General features: G+C 33.8%; 2 pseudogenes; one reads left to right on the forward strand and one right to left on the reverse strand.

The window, feature by feature from the left end:
* The first annotated feature begins 1,517 nt into the window (after positions 1–1,517).
* LOC110720097 lies at positions 1,518–8,397 on the forward strand (annotated as a pseudogene).
* A 1,054-nt stretch (positions 8,398–9,451) lies between these two features.
* Positions 9,452–12,378, reverse strand: LOC110720182 (annotated as a pseudogene).
* Between the last annotated feature and the right edge of the window lie 1,279 nt (positions 12,379–13,657).

The following is a 13,657-nucleotide window of genomic DNA, read 5'->3' on the forward strand; positions in this document are numbered from 1 at the left end:
TGATAATCACTTTTGAAGAAAAATCACGGGAATTAAGGAGAATTAAATAAAGTACATTGAAAAAGTAAATTTACATTAGGTATGCAAAAAAGTAGAGAGTGAAAGTAATTAAAGTACATGGGAAAGTAAAATTTACATAGGAAAGTTAAATTTGCACAAATATTTTTGCAAATATTAGAGAATTTTGGTAAAAAAAATAATATTAATGGTATTTGAAAAAAGCAAATGTGACTAACATTTTGAGCCACAAAAAATGACAAAAGTGACTATCAATCGGGGACGGAGGGAGTAAAATATATATATACATATACATTTGGCCATTTGGGGTTAAAAGGGAGCACTTTGGAGCAATTAAGCATACTCCGTATATACGAGCAATGACAAAAGTCAATAAACTTATTAAAATAATAAACTTGTCAAACCTTGACTTATTGTTATAAAATGGTTAATGTGACATTTATAGATCTAGTTTTTATGCATTTTTAGTATGTATCATTATTAATTAATTGTGCCAATGAACATTAAAAAATACCAATGTAATTGCAACTATGTTTTGAGTGTAAGTAAGCAAATCATACATACACATAATATGGAATGGATAGATGGATGTATAGTTGGATCTTGGATACCAAATTATCAATTTGTTACTCCTTAGTTAGTTGATACAAAGTATATACTTCGTATGTATTAGGCAATGTTAAGCATTAAACAAGACGTACGATGTCCCCTTTACATACTTCATTATTAAATTTTGTGCAATTTACCTTAATGTCAATCCATGAAAAAGTTTTACTACTCCATATGATTCTTCTTAAGTGTTGAATTTGATTTTTGTACAACTTATAATATTAATACTCTATATAATATTTATCACACGATTGATATTTATTGGAATTATTCTAATTGTATTCAAATAGTAAATCTTTATAAATAAAAGATACGTAGTATCATTTATTGAATTTCATATTGACAAATATATGGATATGTGGCACTAACTAATTAAGAATAGAGAAACTTGTACAAGTATAAAAAAAAAATACTCCAAAAGACACTTTATATTTAAAAATTTTTGTATACATGTTGCACATACCGAAATGTTGGCATACAGCCCGGCAAATCTTTACATAACATGATCAAAGTATCAAGCTAATTTAATATTATACACTATACATATATCTTGTCAAAAATAAACTATAATTGTATTATAAAAGCACTTGTATTTCCACATTGCAAACATGACCATCAACCCAAAAAGTCAAATCCACACCCAAAAAACAAATTAACTAGCCTATAAGGGCAAAATGGTCAGAATAGCAATCAAGGGCAAATTAGGCAGAGACAAAAAATATTATCACTGCTCGAGGCCATTTTTTTGTATAACAACTCGCACCAATTATGCAAACACCGGTGCTTTTTATACATCTAGTGGATTAAACACAATTTTTTTTTTTTTTTTGGTAAGAATGTCCTGATTACTCATTTTTATTAATATTTATATTAGGTAACCATTTGGCTTAAAAACTTTTTTTTGGAAGGGATTAGAAACATTTATAACGTACAATTTTGTACAATTTAAAATACAACTACGGCTACTTCAAATTATCCACTTGCTTACATCGCGTATATTAACAATTAAAACAAAGAAATAACATAAGATTCAATTAACTTTCCATGAAGAATTGTAGAGAGTATATGTGAATTTACACTTATAACATAAAATAGTCTATATTAGTGAGTTTAATGGTTCTTTTAGTATCATATACTCCGTAATCTTTATGTTTCACCTAAAGTAACTCTTTGTACATCAATATGACATTACAATCCTCTCTTTTCATTTGTAAGTAGTTTTCAAATACTTTCATTTTTTTTTATCTTATTAAAAATTAGAGCGACTACTTTATGATATATTCTTAGGTTAATTATCTTTCGGCTTTTCCAACATTAATATTTTCCTGATTTCCTTCCAAATTTATAAAAAAGCCAGACTAACATGAGACTGTAATCATTTAATTCAGCAAAAATAAAAATTTAAAAACAAAAAAATGACTAAACATGAGACTGTAATTTGATTATTTGAAATTCAGAAAAAAAAAAAAAGTGTAAAATTAGCAGGTTGTGCGCAGTCCCCAGCAGCAGTGTATATAGATCGTCTTTCTCATTTGTCCCCACGCTTTTCTCTTTTACGACTCCTAGAATCTCTCTCTTCTTTCTCTCTCTTCATTTTTGACAAAAATTCCTTACTACAGATTAAAGCACCCACTTAATTCTTTCTTCAAACCAAGTTACCTTTTCTTTTGATTTCAACAGGTAACCCAATTTTCTTCAACTTTTTTCAGTTTTATTCATTAGTTATTTTGCTTTTTTACTGCTTAATTTTGATATATTATCTGAGAAAATCAATGTTATTTTCTGGGTTTTTAGTTTGAAAGCAAAATTCATAAATTATAGTTGAAATACTTTAGTTCCTGATGTACATTTTTAGGTACATTATCTTAGAATTTGATGTGGGGTTTTTATTTTTTGGTTGAATTATGATGTTTGTTTTGATTTTATGGATCAATTATGATGTTTGTTTTAATTTTATGGATCAATTATGATGTTGGAGCTTTTGTATTTCTGGGTTTTTTTTTTTTTTTTTCTCTAAATAATCTGGGTGAGTTATTTTTTGGTGAATTAATTATGTTGTTGGAGCATTATGATTATTTGGGTGATTTATTTTTAGTCGAATTATGATTTTGTAGAATTTTAATTTTCTGGTTGGATGGATTATAATGTTGGAAAGTTTTGCTCTTAGTATAAATTACCAAAAAAAAAAAAAAAACACTTTTTTCAACTTTTCATGTGAAGTATTTGAATTAGATAACATGAATTATTCGCATTTTGAGGGCGGGATTGCTAAAATAATAAGTATGAACAGTTTTCACGGCACTTTTAGTCATACTTCATGGTTCATCAACATTTTATCTGTTATAATTAACAATTGATTAGTATTAGTCAATGCCGGAGGCTGCACGTTTTGAATTTTAAGTCTTACCCATCTTTGGATCATCATGGTCTTTTCCTTGTTTCGATTTCGTGGACGGGTTTTCGGTATGATTCTTATTGTATTTTGTGAAATGGGTATATAAAATTTGGTAAGCAACTTAAGATGTTGGGATTATTGGGGAATGGTATGTGTTTTTTAGGTATGATAGTGATTTTGAGTTGAAAAAATTGATGTGGTATGACAAAAGTAGGATAATTGGTTGATAGTTTGTATTTTAATACCTAATTGCTATTAGATGTTGACAGTGTGATTCAATGGAATGGATTTGCATCAGTGTGAGGTAGCTCAACAACACACTGTACGAAATGAGTGACCAGTCGTCTGGATTGATACTTGGTATCTCTATTGGAGTAGTAATTGGTGTGTTTGCGGCAATCCTTGCCCTGTATTGTGTCAGATACCAAAGAAAGCGTGCTCAGATTGATAATAGCAGTTCAAGGAGATCAGCGACAATTCCTATTCGTGCAAATGGTATTGATACATGTACAGAGTTATCGGACTCTACCCTTGGCCCTGAATCTCCAAAACGATACAGAAAAAGTGTCAGCGGGATGTCTTTGTGGCTTGACGGCTTTAAGAGGAGTAATGTTGTTTCTGCATCTGGTATACTCGAGTTTGCTTACAGGTTTGCTTTCTGAAATTTACTTAAGTTTTTAGTGACTAATTGACCATGTTAAAAATATTCTGTTGAGACATTATAAATAAGAATTTGGTAAATTTTTTGTGATCATAGGGGCAAAAACGAATTGGGGAGTGAAGATGAGAAATCTTATTAATCCGATGATCGATCAATGGATTTTTAAAAATGTTGCTAACAAATCAATTATGTTTCATAACTTGATATTGAATCTTGGTGTTAGATTTTATTACTTATATGGTGCTGTTTTGATTCTTTGTAATTCACATGAGAATCGTAAAAGGAGGTATTAATTGCTTTCTTATGGTAATAAATAGTTGTCGTACCAGACCTCATTACAGCTTATAATGTCGTATTACTGTGTTTGGCTGGTGTCATTGCTTTGCTAAGAATTTATAAGTCAAGTATAATCTACATCTTAATGTGATTTTTGCTCTCAGTATCTCAAGTGCTCTCTTTCTCCGCTGTCTTTGTCAATATATCCTTGTTGGAGAGTGATTTCTTGTAGATTCAATCATGGCGAAACTTCTGATATGGACTGAACTCTGATTGCACTTGACTTGATGACTATAAGCTGGCTACTTCTTTTGCAGGGATTTACAGAAGGCAACTCAGAATTTCACAACATTGGTTGGCCAGGGTGCATATGGTCCTGTGTACAAAGCTCAGATGTCAACTGGTGAAATAGTTGCTGTGAAGGTGCTGGCAACTGATTCAAAGCAAGGGGAGCGAGAATTTGAAACAGAGGTAATGTCATATTTTAATCAGTGCAGCTTCTTAGTGGCAATATAATCTACACCAAGGTTCATCATTAGATGTCTTTACCGAAGTGCCTTGTGTGGTAGACAAGTTGCTGTCTTTTTTTTAATGCTACAGAGGTAATGTCATATTTTAATCAGTGCAGCTTCTTAGTGGCAATATAGTCTACACCAAGGTTCATCATTAGATGTCCTTACCGAAGTGCCCTGTGTGGTAGACAAGTTGCTGTCTTTTTTTTAATGCTGTAGTGATTGTCCTGATTGATTCTTGATCTCACCTTCTTTTATTGCCTGCTCTTGTTTCACAGGTTAAGCTGTTAGGAAGGTTGCATCACAGAAACCTCTTGAATTTGCTTGGATATTGTACAGAGAAAGGAAAAAACATGCTTATATATGCCTATATGAGCAATGGCAGCCTAGCTTCCCATTTATACAGTAAGTCAACAAACCATATTTTCAGTATTTATGCGAGCCTAGGTTTATGTAGAAATGAGTGTTCTAGCCCTTTGCCTCTTCTATGTGTCACTGCAAATATGAAATAATGAGATTTAACCAACTTTACTTCCAGGAGAATTAATTATTGTGTATGTAAATGGATACATTGAGATATGTTGAAATGTTACGATATTTGATTTTCACCTGTACATTGGCTGACTAAGATCAATGATCAAACTATCTTGCAAACCTAGTTTTATAAACCTTTCTTACGTTGGAGCCTGCAAATTGACAGGTTTCCTCATTTTCCAGCTTAAGTGATCCCATTCCCATTGCAAGGATAGTTGTAAGTGGGACTTCCATAGTTCCATGCATGCAACTATGCAAGCTTAGTTAGGAAGAGGTTCTTCTGTGAAAAAGTGGCTCTATAGGAAGTTCTTGTCGTTTTGGTATCCTCCTGTTCAGACCTGTGACACCAGTCCCATTAACAAAATCTATAGTTGTCTGAATAAGATTTTGTTTCCCTTATCATCTATTAATCAAACTTTGATTTATCCTTTTCTTATGATCTTCTCGAGCGTAATCTGTATTGCTATTACGAGAAGAGATGAAGGGTAGTATCCGAATTGGGTTGAAATTTGTTGTGACATAGAACTACAGGACTTGAATTACAGTCTTGGGTTGATTATTCCAGTTTTAGGTGTGCTGTATTGTAGAGTTTTACTACATTTAAATAGATTCTACGAATGCTCATTTGGACCCTTCTTTCGACTTTAGCATGGTGGTTTTTTGAGGTATTTGGGGAACTAAAATCTTTGCTTTGCAACTTATATGTATGAATCGTTGTAGTGTAATAATAAGTTTGGGCCTTTGGGGAATGCTTTGGGTCTGATATTCCTGTTTGTCTGCCATATTGTTGGTTCCTTTTGGCAATAGTAGGGAAAAAAAAAAACTTCACAGGCATCATCTCTATTTTGGCTTTAAATCATCAAAAATGCATGTAAGTAGGCATTCATGTTGATTTATAATAGGCTGTTGAATAATTTATGTTTTCAAGTTCTCCTTTAGGAATTTGAGTGCATTAATTTTTAACCTGCCTGATTGACCTGACTCTTGCTTCTATTGTAAATATATGAAGTATGGAATTTGATGCTATGCTCCCTTAATCTTTCTGATGGAATTTCTTAAAACATATGTTGCACAATGTATATATTAGATTAGATTAATACTGTGCAGATTAGATCCACGCTTTCTTTCTTATGTTGTCATAAGCTAACCCATAATATTCAGGGTTCATGATATTCTTTTGCTTTCTCCAGATGAAAAGATGGAACCATTGAGCTGGGAACGAAGGGTCCATATAGCATTGGATGTCGCAAGAGGCTTGGAGTATCTTCACGATGGGGTAATATATTTATCTAAGCTATTGAGTGGGGGTTTAGATAAGCAAATTAAGCCTACTTTTTTTTTTCTTTTTTTTTTGCTGTTTTCAATCTGATTTCTTCCTTACTTCTGCTTTCAGGCAGTTCCTCCTGTAATACATCGTGACATTAAATCTTCCAACATTTTGTTGGATCAGTCGATGAAAGCTAGGGTATGTACATTGTTATCACTTGTTCCTGTACAATGTAACTGAGATGCTAGGAAGCCATGGTGGCAGTGGTGTCTTTTTGCTGATGCAAATGTTTTATGCTTAATCTAGGTGGCTGATTTTGGGCTTTCAAGGGAAGAGGTAATTGACGGGCAAGTTTGCAATTTAAAGGGGACTTTTGGCTATCTTGATCCCGAGTATATATCCACAAGGACCTTTACAAAGAAAAGTGATGTCTACAGTTATGGGGTCTTGCTTTTCGAACTCATTGCAGCAAGAAACCCCCTTCAAGGTCTCATGGAGTATGTAGAGCTGGTAAGTTGATATATTCATATATCTATTGCATTTGACACCTCAAGACTATGCGCCAGACCTGTTAATATAGGACCCAGATTGTTATGCTTGATGCCTCTCTTCTTGCTGGAAATTTTGTTATATTTATGAATGACCCATAGTCCATTAGTCCCATAGCGGCATAGCAGTTATTATACTAGGCAATATGGTGTCTCAAGATTGTTATAAATAAGTGTCTTAAAAATTTATATGAATTCTTACTTCCTGTATTTTGGACGTACATAACCGTGTCTCAACATTGTGAGCTTTAAAATAATTCATGGTTACCTCTTGGACCCATATTCATGTCTAGCACTTGTATTCCAGTCCAAGCATCATAGCTCCACTTTGAAGATGTACTTTGAAATTTGGGGTGTATGGAACATTCATATATTTTGTATAGAAAGGCAGTCTTTTTGCAATCAAGAAACATTTAGGCATCGTTTGTTTCAACAGATTTGGTGTTGGTTTAAATGATATGCCAAAGAATGTGATATCCTTCAGACCCCAACCATATGATGTTAGTTTCTATAGTTGAATTTTTTGAAAAATGTTTTTGGATACATCTGTCTATAATCTGGTGTTCTAATTCAGTTACAGTTTGTCGGCTAAATAGTCTTCAATGTTTTTACCGTCTTATGATGCCAAACATGGCCATCGAGTATTAGATGTTACAGAAATATTGGTGGATACGTTTATCTGAACAGAATAATTTCCTTTTTGGTCGAGGAAATGTTTAGCATCATGATTATGTCCATAGCTGTATGTAAATTATACCCAGTGGTATGGTAAAACCATTTCATTATGAATTCTTCCACAAATTACATAATTGTCTAATGGGTTATGCTAGTTACTCACTTTTTTGAACTGCTGAAACATAGGCTGCAATGAACACAGAGGGAGGGACTGGATGGGAGGAAATTGTCGATTCGCGTCTTGATGGGAACTTTGATGCTTTGGAACTTAATGATGTGGCAACTCTTGCATACAAATGTGTGAACCGTGCCCCAAAAAAAACGGCCGTCCATGAGAGACATTGTTCAGGTATTATCTCGGATTTCAAAATCTCGGCATAGTAAGAAGCCTCCGAGGACATCTTTATCTGCAACACCCGAGGAGGTGGCTATTGATGTCGATCTAGCAGAATTACCTGGCTCAGAGAGTGGACACAGGAGAGAAGATTCTATAAGCAGCATGGATACTGATCTATAATGGCCGACTTATTCTAGATTCTTTAATTTTTTCTTTCTTTCTCGGTTCTTTTTGGTATGTCATGAATGCAGCTTCCGGAGGTGCTGGGGAGTACATCAATTTAGCTTGTTTTTTATTTTATATTTTGGTGTAGAGGTTTCAGGTACAGGCTTACAGAAAATTTAGGATTTTATTGGTTCTTGTCAGCTCATTGTAAATTAGGCCATTGCTTTTACTCAAGATAGTTCTTTGATTCGTCCAATGCAGCTAGTGTAAAATCTTAACCTTCTCAGTTTTCGCTTGAGTGACTTGATCGGATAATCTCTTGGCAAAAATCTTGCCTGAGGCGGTCATTCTATGATATTCAGGGTGATTTTGTCAATTTTAAAGGGTAAATTTGGGTTTCTCTAGAAGAGTAGAAGCTATGATAGATTTGCTTGAATTTTTTGTACATTATTTCATTCTTCTATATTTGGATCAATGTGCCTGTAATTGGCTGTAATATGCAGCTAAGCAATTGTTCTTTGCAGATTCGTGGCGTCTGGAAAGGTTTATTTCTAGATCTGAAGCCGTGGGATTCGGTCAAAGGATCCATTTATAACATTTGAATATTATCATACACAACTGCATTGCTGTGGTGATGGATTACATGTTGGTACATTATCCTTATTTCTTATACATCTTCATTGACTTGAGAAGTCCAACCAAGAGTTTTTACCTTAAGCCTTTCAAATTCGACCTGTAATGTCTGTACTACTGTATAATATTTTTTGTTACTCTTAGTTTATGGTAGATCAATGAGCAGGCTGGCAGCTAATTTGGGTACGAAAAATTGAACTCACATCCAGATTTAGCCGAAGTGTTCTCATTACTGCAACTATATTGTGTCTTCAACATCAATTCTGCATGGACTGAATCGATCATGCTCAAAACATCATATCGAGACTCGAAGACCAGTTTGGATCCACTAGATCTGAATTGAGTTTGAGACGCTTTGGTCACCAACTCACCACATCAACTAGAGGTTCGAGCTAAGGGTTAGAGTTACCTTGGGATGAATCTCATCAATGTAGCTACTAGCTAGTAACATAATTTTCCTAGTGATAATGTTACCTGATTACATTTCATCACTATTTTTTTAATGGTAAGTGATAGAGTATAAAATATATTCCTGGGCCACAACTATTAGCTTAAGCTTTTGGTTGAGATGGTCCTCTAACAGGAATCTAACCTATCTCAACCCTCTCAAGCTTTTCATTATTATCTTTATTCTTAATTGTTAGTAATTACGAAAGAAACAAAGATATAGTCAAATCATACCATAACAACGAAACACCTCACCATAATAGAATACTTGCATACATAACTGAAACGACATGACCATGTTATAAAAGTAATACAACATTACAGCATGTATGCCATTGCTATGTTACATGATCCTGTCAACTTCTAATGTGTACTTCCCATAACATGGCATCCTTTCGGATCCTCATCATATCAAGTCATAAACCGTAAAATAAATTAAAAACAACAAAGCCAAGATTTATTACAAATCGAGGCAAGAACACAAAGACATAATTCAAATATTTGGTGTTGCAATGACAATCAGAGGATATTTTCGTCCAACAGTTATACCCCAAGTTTCTTCAACATCTAAGGTCTCTCCTTTTTTTCCTTTAGGTAACTTCCAATTGAATTCGTAAATAAGACTTGCTAATGCAAGTTCAATAGTGATAATGCCTAAGGACACTCCAGGGCAACCTCTTCTACCAGCTCCAAATGGGATCAATTGAAAATGTTGTCCCCTAAAATCAACATTCGAGTTGTTTAAGAATCGCTCTGGATGGAAATTCTCCGGATCATCCCAAAGTTTAGGATCGCGCTGTATTGCCCATGCGTTCACTATGATTAGAGCCCTTGCAGTAGTGTTATATTCATCTATAATGGCATCTCCAGAGGATTCTCGAAACCCCGAAAAGGGGACTGGAGGATGTAGCCTAAGTGTCTCTTTGATCACTGCCTTTAGCTACTTCATGTTCTTTAAGTCATGCTCAGATACCTTTGTGTTGGGTTTGATGACGTCCCTTACCTCTTCTTGTAGTTTTTTCATGATAGTAGGATGTCTTATTAACTCTGTCATTGCCCATTCTAGTAACGTAGTGGATGTGTCTGTGGCCGCACCAAGTATATCCTATACCGAATTTGGATAAATTTGATTACTATTACATGTATATAAATTCATTATAAGAAAAATTAAAAATATAGAATCTGAGTATTAAGGAATTGAACGAAAAGTAGTAGTTAAAAGTTATAAAACAAACATTTTCCTCTAATTATTTACTTCACATAAGATGTATATGGTCCTAACGCCGATTCTTTCCTACTTAAGTTAAAAAGAGACTTTTGCCTAAAAAAAAAGTCAAAAAGAGACTTGGTTTCAATAACACTCTCAATTTCTTGATTTATACTTTCCTCCGTTTTTTATTTTTTACACTTTTACTTGTAGATTTTACACTATTCACATAATCTTCCTTATCCATCTTTTGTGATTTATCCACAAAAAAAACATAATCATGTGGGATCTAGATAGATTCATCTCGAAATCTACTTTTCAGATATCAATTTTTTTTTGTAAATTTTACAAAAACATAATTTAAGTTATTAATAGCCAAAATAATGTATTAGCATATGTAAAATCACTCATGGTGCAATAAAAAAAAAACAAAATATAAGAATGCATAGAATATCATAATCCATAAGTACATTTCTAAAGGATTTATTAAAAGATGAAGTCGTCAACTTAAAGCCAATAAGAAGGGGCCTTAGCCAATAAGAGCAATGTTTGGGTGAGAATGTGAGATCATTTTACAAGCTATGCCCAAATAGGCGTAGATGCTGCATGGGTTTAGCAATGAATAGTGTTTTGATAAGCCCAACACAGGGTACAACACTTTAAAAAAAGCACCATTTTTTTAAAAAGGAAGAGATTTTTGGGGCCGTTGGGGCGGAGCCTCCATCCATCCTTTGTAGCCCAGCCCTTCACAATAATATTTCCTCTGTTCTCATAATTTTTCAATATCGGAGAAGGAGTGGATTTTAATATAAGAAGATAAATTAAGAAAGAATTAAAATGCATAAAACCCTTTTAATGAAAAGTGAAAATCCCTCTTCTTCTTTTTTTTTTTTTTTCTATTTAAATGTATCAGTTTGATCGATACATTTGTTAAAATGTAATTTTGACCATTAATATCATTAATTATCTATTAATAAAATTTATAACAAAGTATATAAATCGATCATAGTCTTCAACCATCAGCTTACTAGACATAATGACTAATTTAATGATAAATTATATATTTATTTTATAGAGGTGAAGACATTAAGTCAACCATGGTATATGAATAATGCAAAAGTCAAAGAGATGCAATTGAAAAAAAAGGGAGGGAGTATGTAAAAAAAAAAGGCTTACCAGAATAATGCCTTTGATACTATCTCTTGAAAGTTAGCTCAGGGTTTTCCCTTTGATTTTCAAGCAAAAGCTCCACAAAGTCTTTAGCATACTTTCCCTCATCATCTTTATTACAACAATCATCATTACGTTGTTCATATTGAGTCTCATGCTCTTGAACAACTTCTTCAATAAACGCATCAAACTGTCTATGCACATTCGCCATCCGGTCATGCAAACCCGAAAATCTATCAATCCATCTTAGAGAGGGGACATAATCTCCTACACAAATCGTCCCCATAACCTCCGCAAGCTCCTTGAACATGTGATAGATGTTCTTCCCACTTCCGTGATCGTAGCCGCCGTCGTACTTCCTTCCTAGCGCCATCCTACAAATGAAACCATTGAAGAGTGCGGAAGAAACCTCACTCAAGTTCAAAGGTGAAGTACCGTAGGTTTTGATCTCTTTGACCCCTCGAGCCACCTCTTCTTCTCTTATTGATTGGAAAGACTGAACCATTTTGTTGGATAGAAGGTGCGTCACACAAATGCTCTTCATGTACCTCCATCTATCTCCGTAAGAACTGAATCCTACGTCGTTTCCATGGTAAAATATTTTGTCTACGAAACGTAGTTGAGGCCTGTCGAGGAAGAGGTGTTCGTGGGTCTTCATGATCTCCTTGGCTGCCTTCGAAGAGGACACAACGAAGGTTGGCCTCTTGCCGAAGTAGAGTAACATGAGGTCGCGTACTTGATGGAAAGGGATCGTAGGGAACGATGAGGTAATCTTCCGAGTTGATGGAGGTTTCCGATTATTGGGAGCATTGGTGGGGTGGGTGGTAAGTGCAACTCTTTGTTGCTCTTGGTTGGTGATACTAGCCATTTGTAAAGGAAGATTGAGAAGGCAATGAACGGAAGGAAGTATAGAGGAAATGACATGTTTGTGATTTGCATGATTACCTTGGTCAAATTATTGTGAAAAGGTACAATGCTAAGAGATAATTATGTATACTTCAATTGAACAACTACTATATATATAGGGGGTGTTTGGTTAGAGCCTACTTGCACCAAAAAGAGCGATTAATAACAGCTTATATGAGGAGTTTTTGAGTGAACTTTTAGCGTATTTTTGTTTAATACTCTAAAATAACCAGTAATTAAAAGCTATGACCAAACAATTTCAAATATAAACAAATTATGTTCTTTTTACTTGAGCTACTTTGACGGTTTACACTATTCACCACCCCTCTTTTGACCGTGTTTTGTGAATAATATGTAAGGAAAAACATATTTATGTTGGATCATTTTGAATTCGTCTCAATAAGTACTATCATAATATATAACTTTTATATTTTTTAATTATGGAGAATTAAAATTATTGACCGTTAAAGTTTTGCATTGACAAGCGTGATAAAAGAACAAGTCAAGTAAAAAAGAACAGAGGAAGTAGATTTTCTTTTACTAGTAAGTGGGGTCTCACAGTCCTTCCTATCACAGGAGGAATCTGTGGGTGGAAATGCCGGGGTGTGCCTCGATCCCGGGTCTAAGAAACGAAAATCGGGAGTGATTCTGCTGAGCTATCACTCCCATGCAACAAATCGTTACAATTAGCTATTTAGTTAAAATAGCTAATGCAATCTAACATCTAACAACTAATCAAATCAACTTACAACTAATTGTCAAACAGGGCCATAATCTTTATATGTATGTCAATAAGTTTAATTTGTTAAAACCTAAGAGTGGTGCTAAAAATATTAGATTAAATCTTGTCTACAATAATATATATACAAGATGGCTAAATAGAAGGGGCTAAAAGCCTAAAACTCCTCATATTATTCGTATGTAAATTATGATCATGTAACATATTAAATTGTGACAAATCCAACAAAATAATTTGCTTAGGCTACAAATATGCACCAAATTTACTTTTTTGTTTATTTGATGATTAAAAATAAGTAATAATATATTGTGTATACCGCTCGTTTATATTGTTACCTAGCTCCGTGAGTTTTGATACCATTAAGTGTATTAATTATTAATCAACAAAAAAATTAAACCAATGATTGAGATTCATGAATAGGGTTTTTACACCTACAATGTTTGGTACTATTAAATGAACTAAGTGATAAGCCACCCATACACGTTTATCATGTGGAAGATCAACGAAATTTAAGATGAAATTGAGTGGGTGCGAGGTTGAACTTGAATTGGAGACAGG

Source organism: Chenopodium quinoa, unplaced genomic scaffold, assembly GCF_001683475.1.
Source record: "Chenopodium quinoa cultivar QQ74 unplaced genomic scaffold, ASM168347v1, whole genome shotgun sequence".
NCBI classification, from domain to species: domain Eukaryota; kingdom Viridiplantae; phylum Streptophyta; class Magnoliopsida; order Caryophyllales; family Amaranthaceae; genus Chenopodium; species Chenopodium quinoa.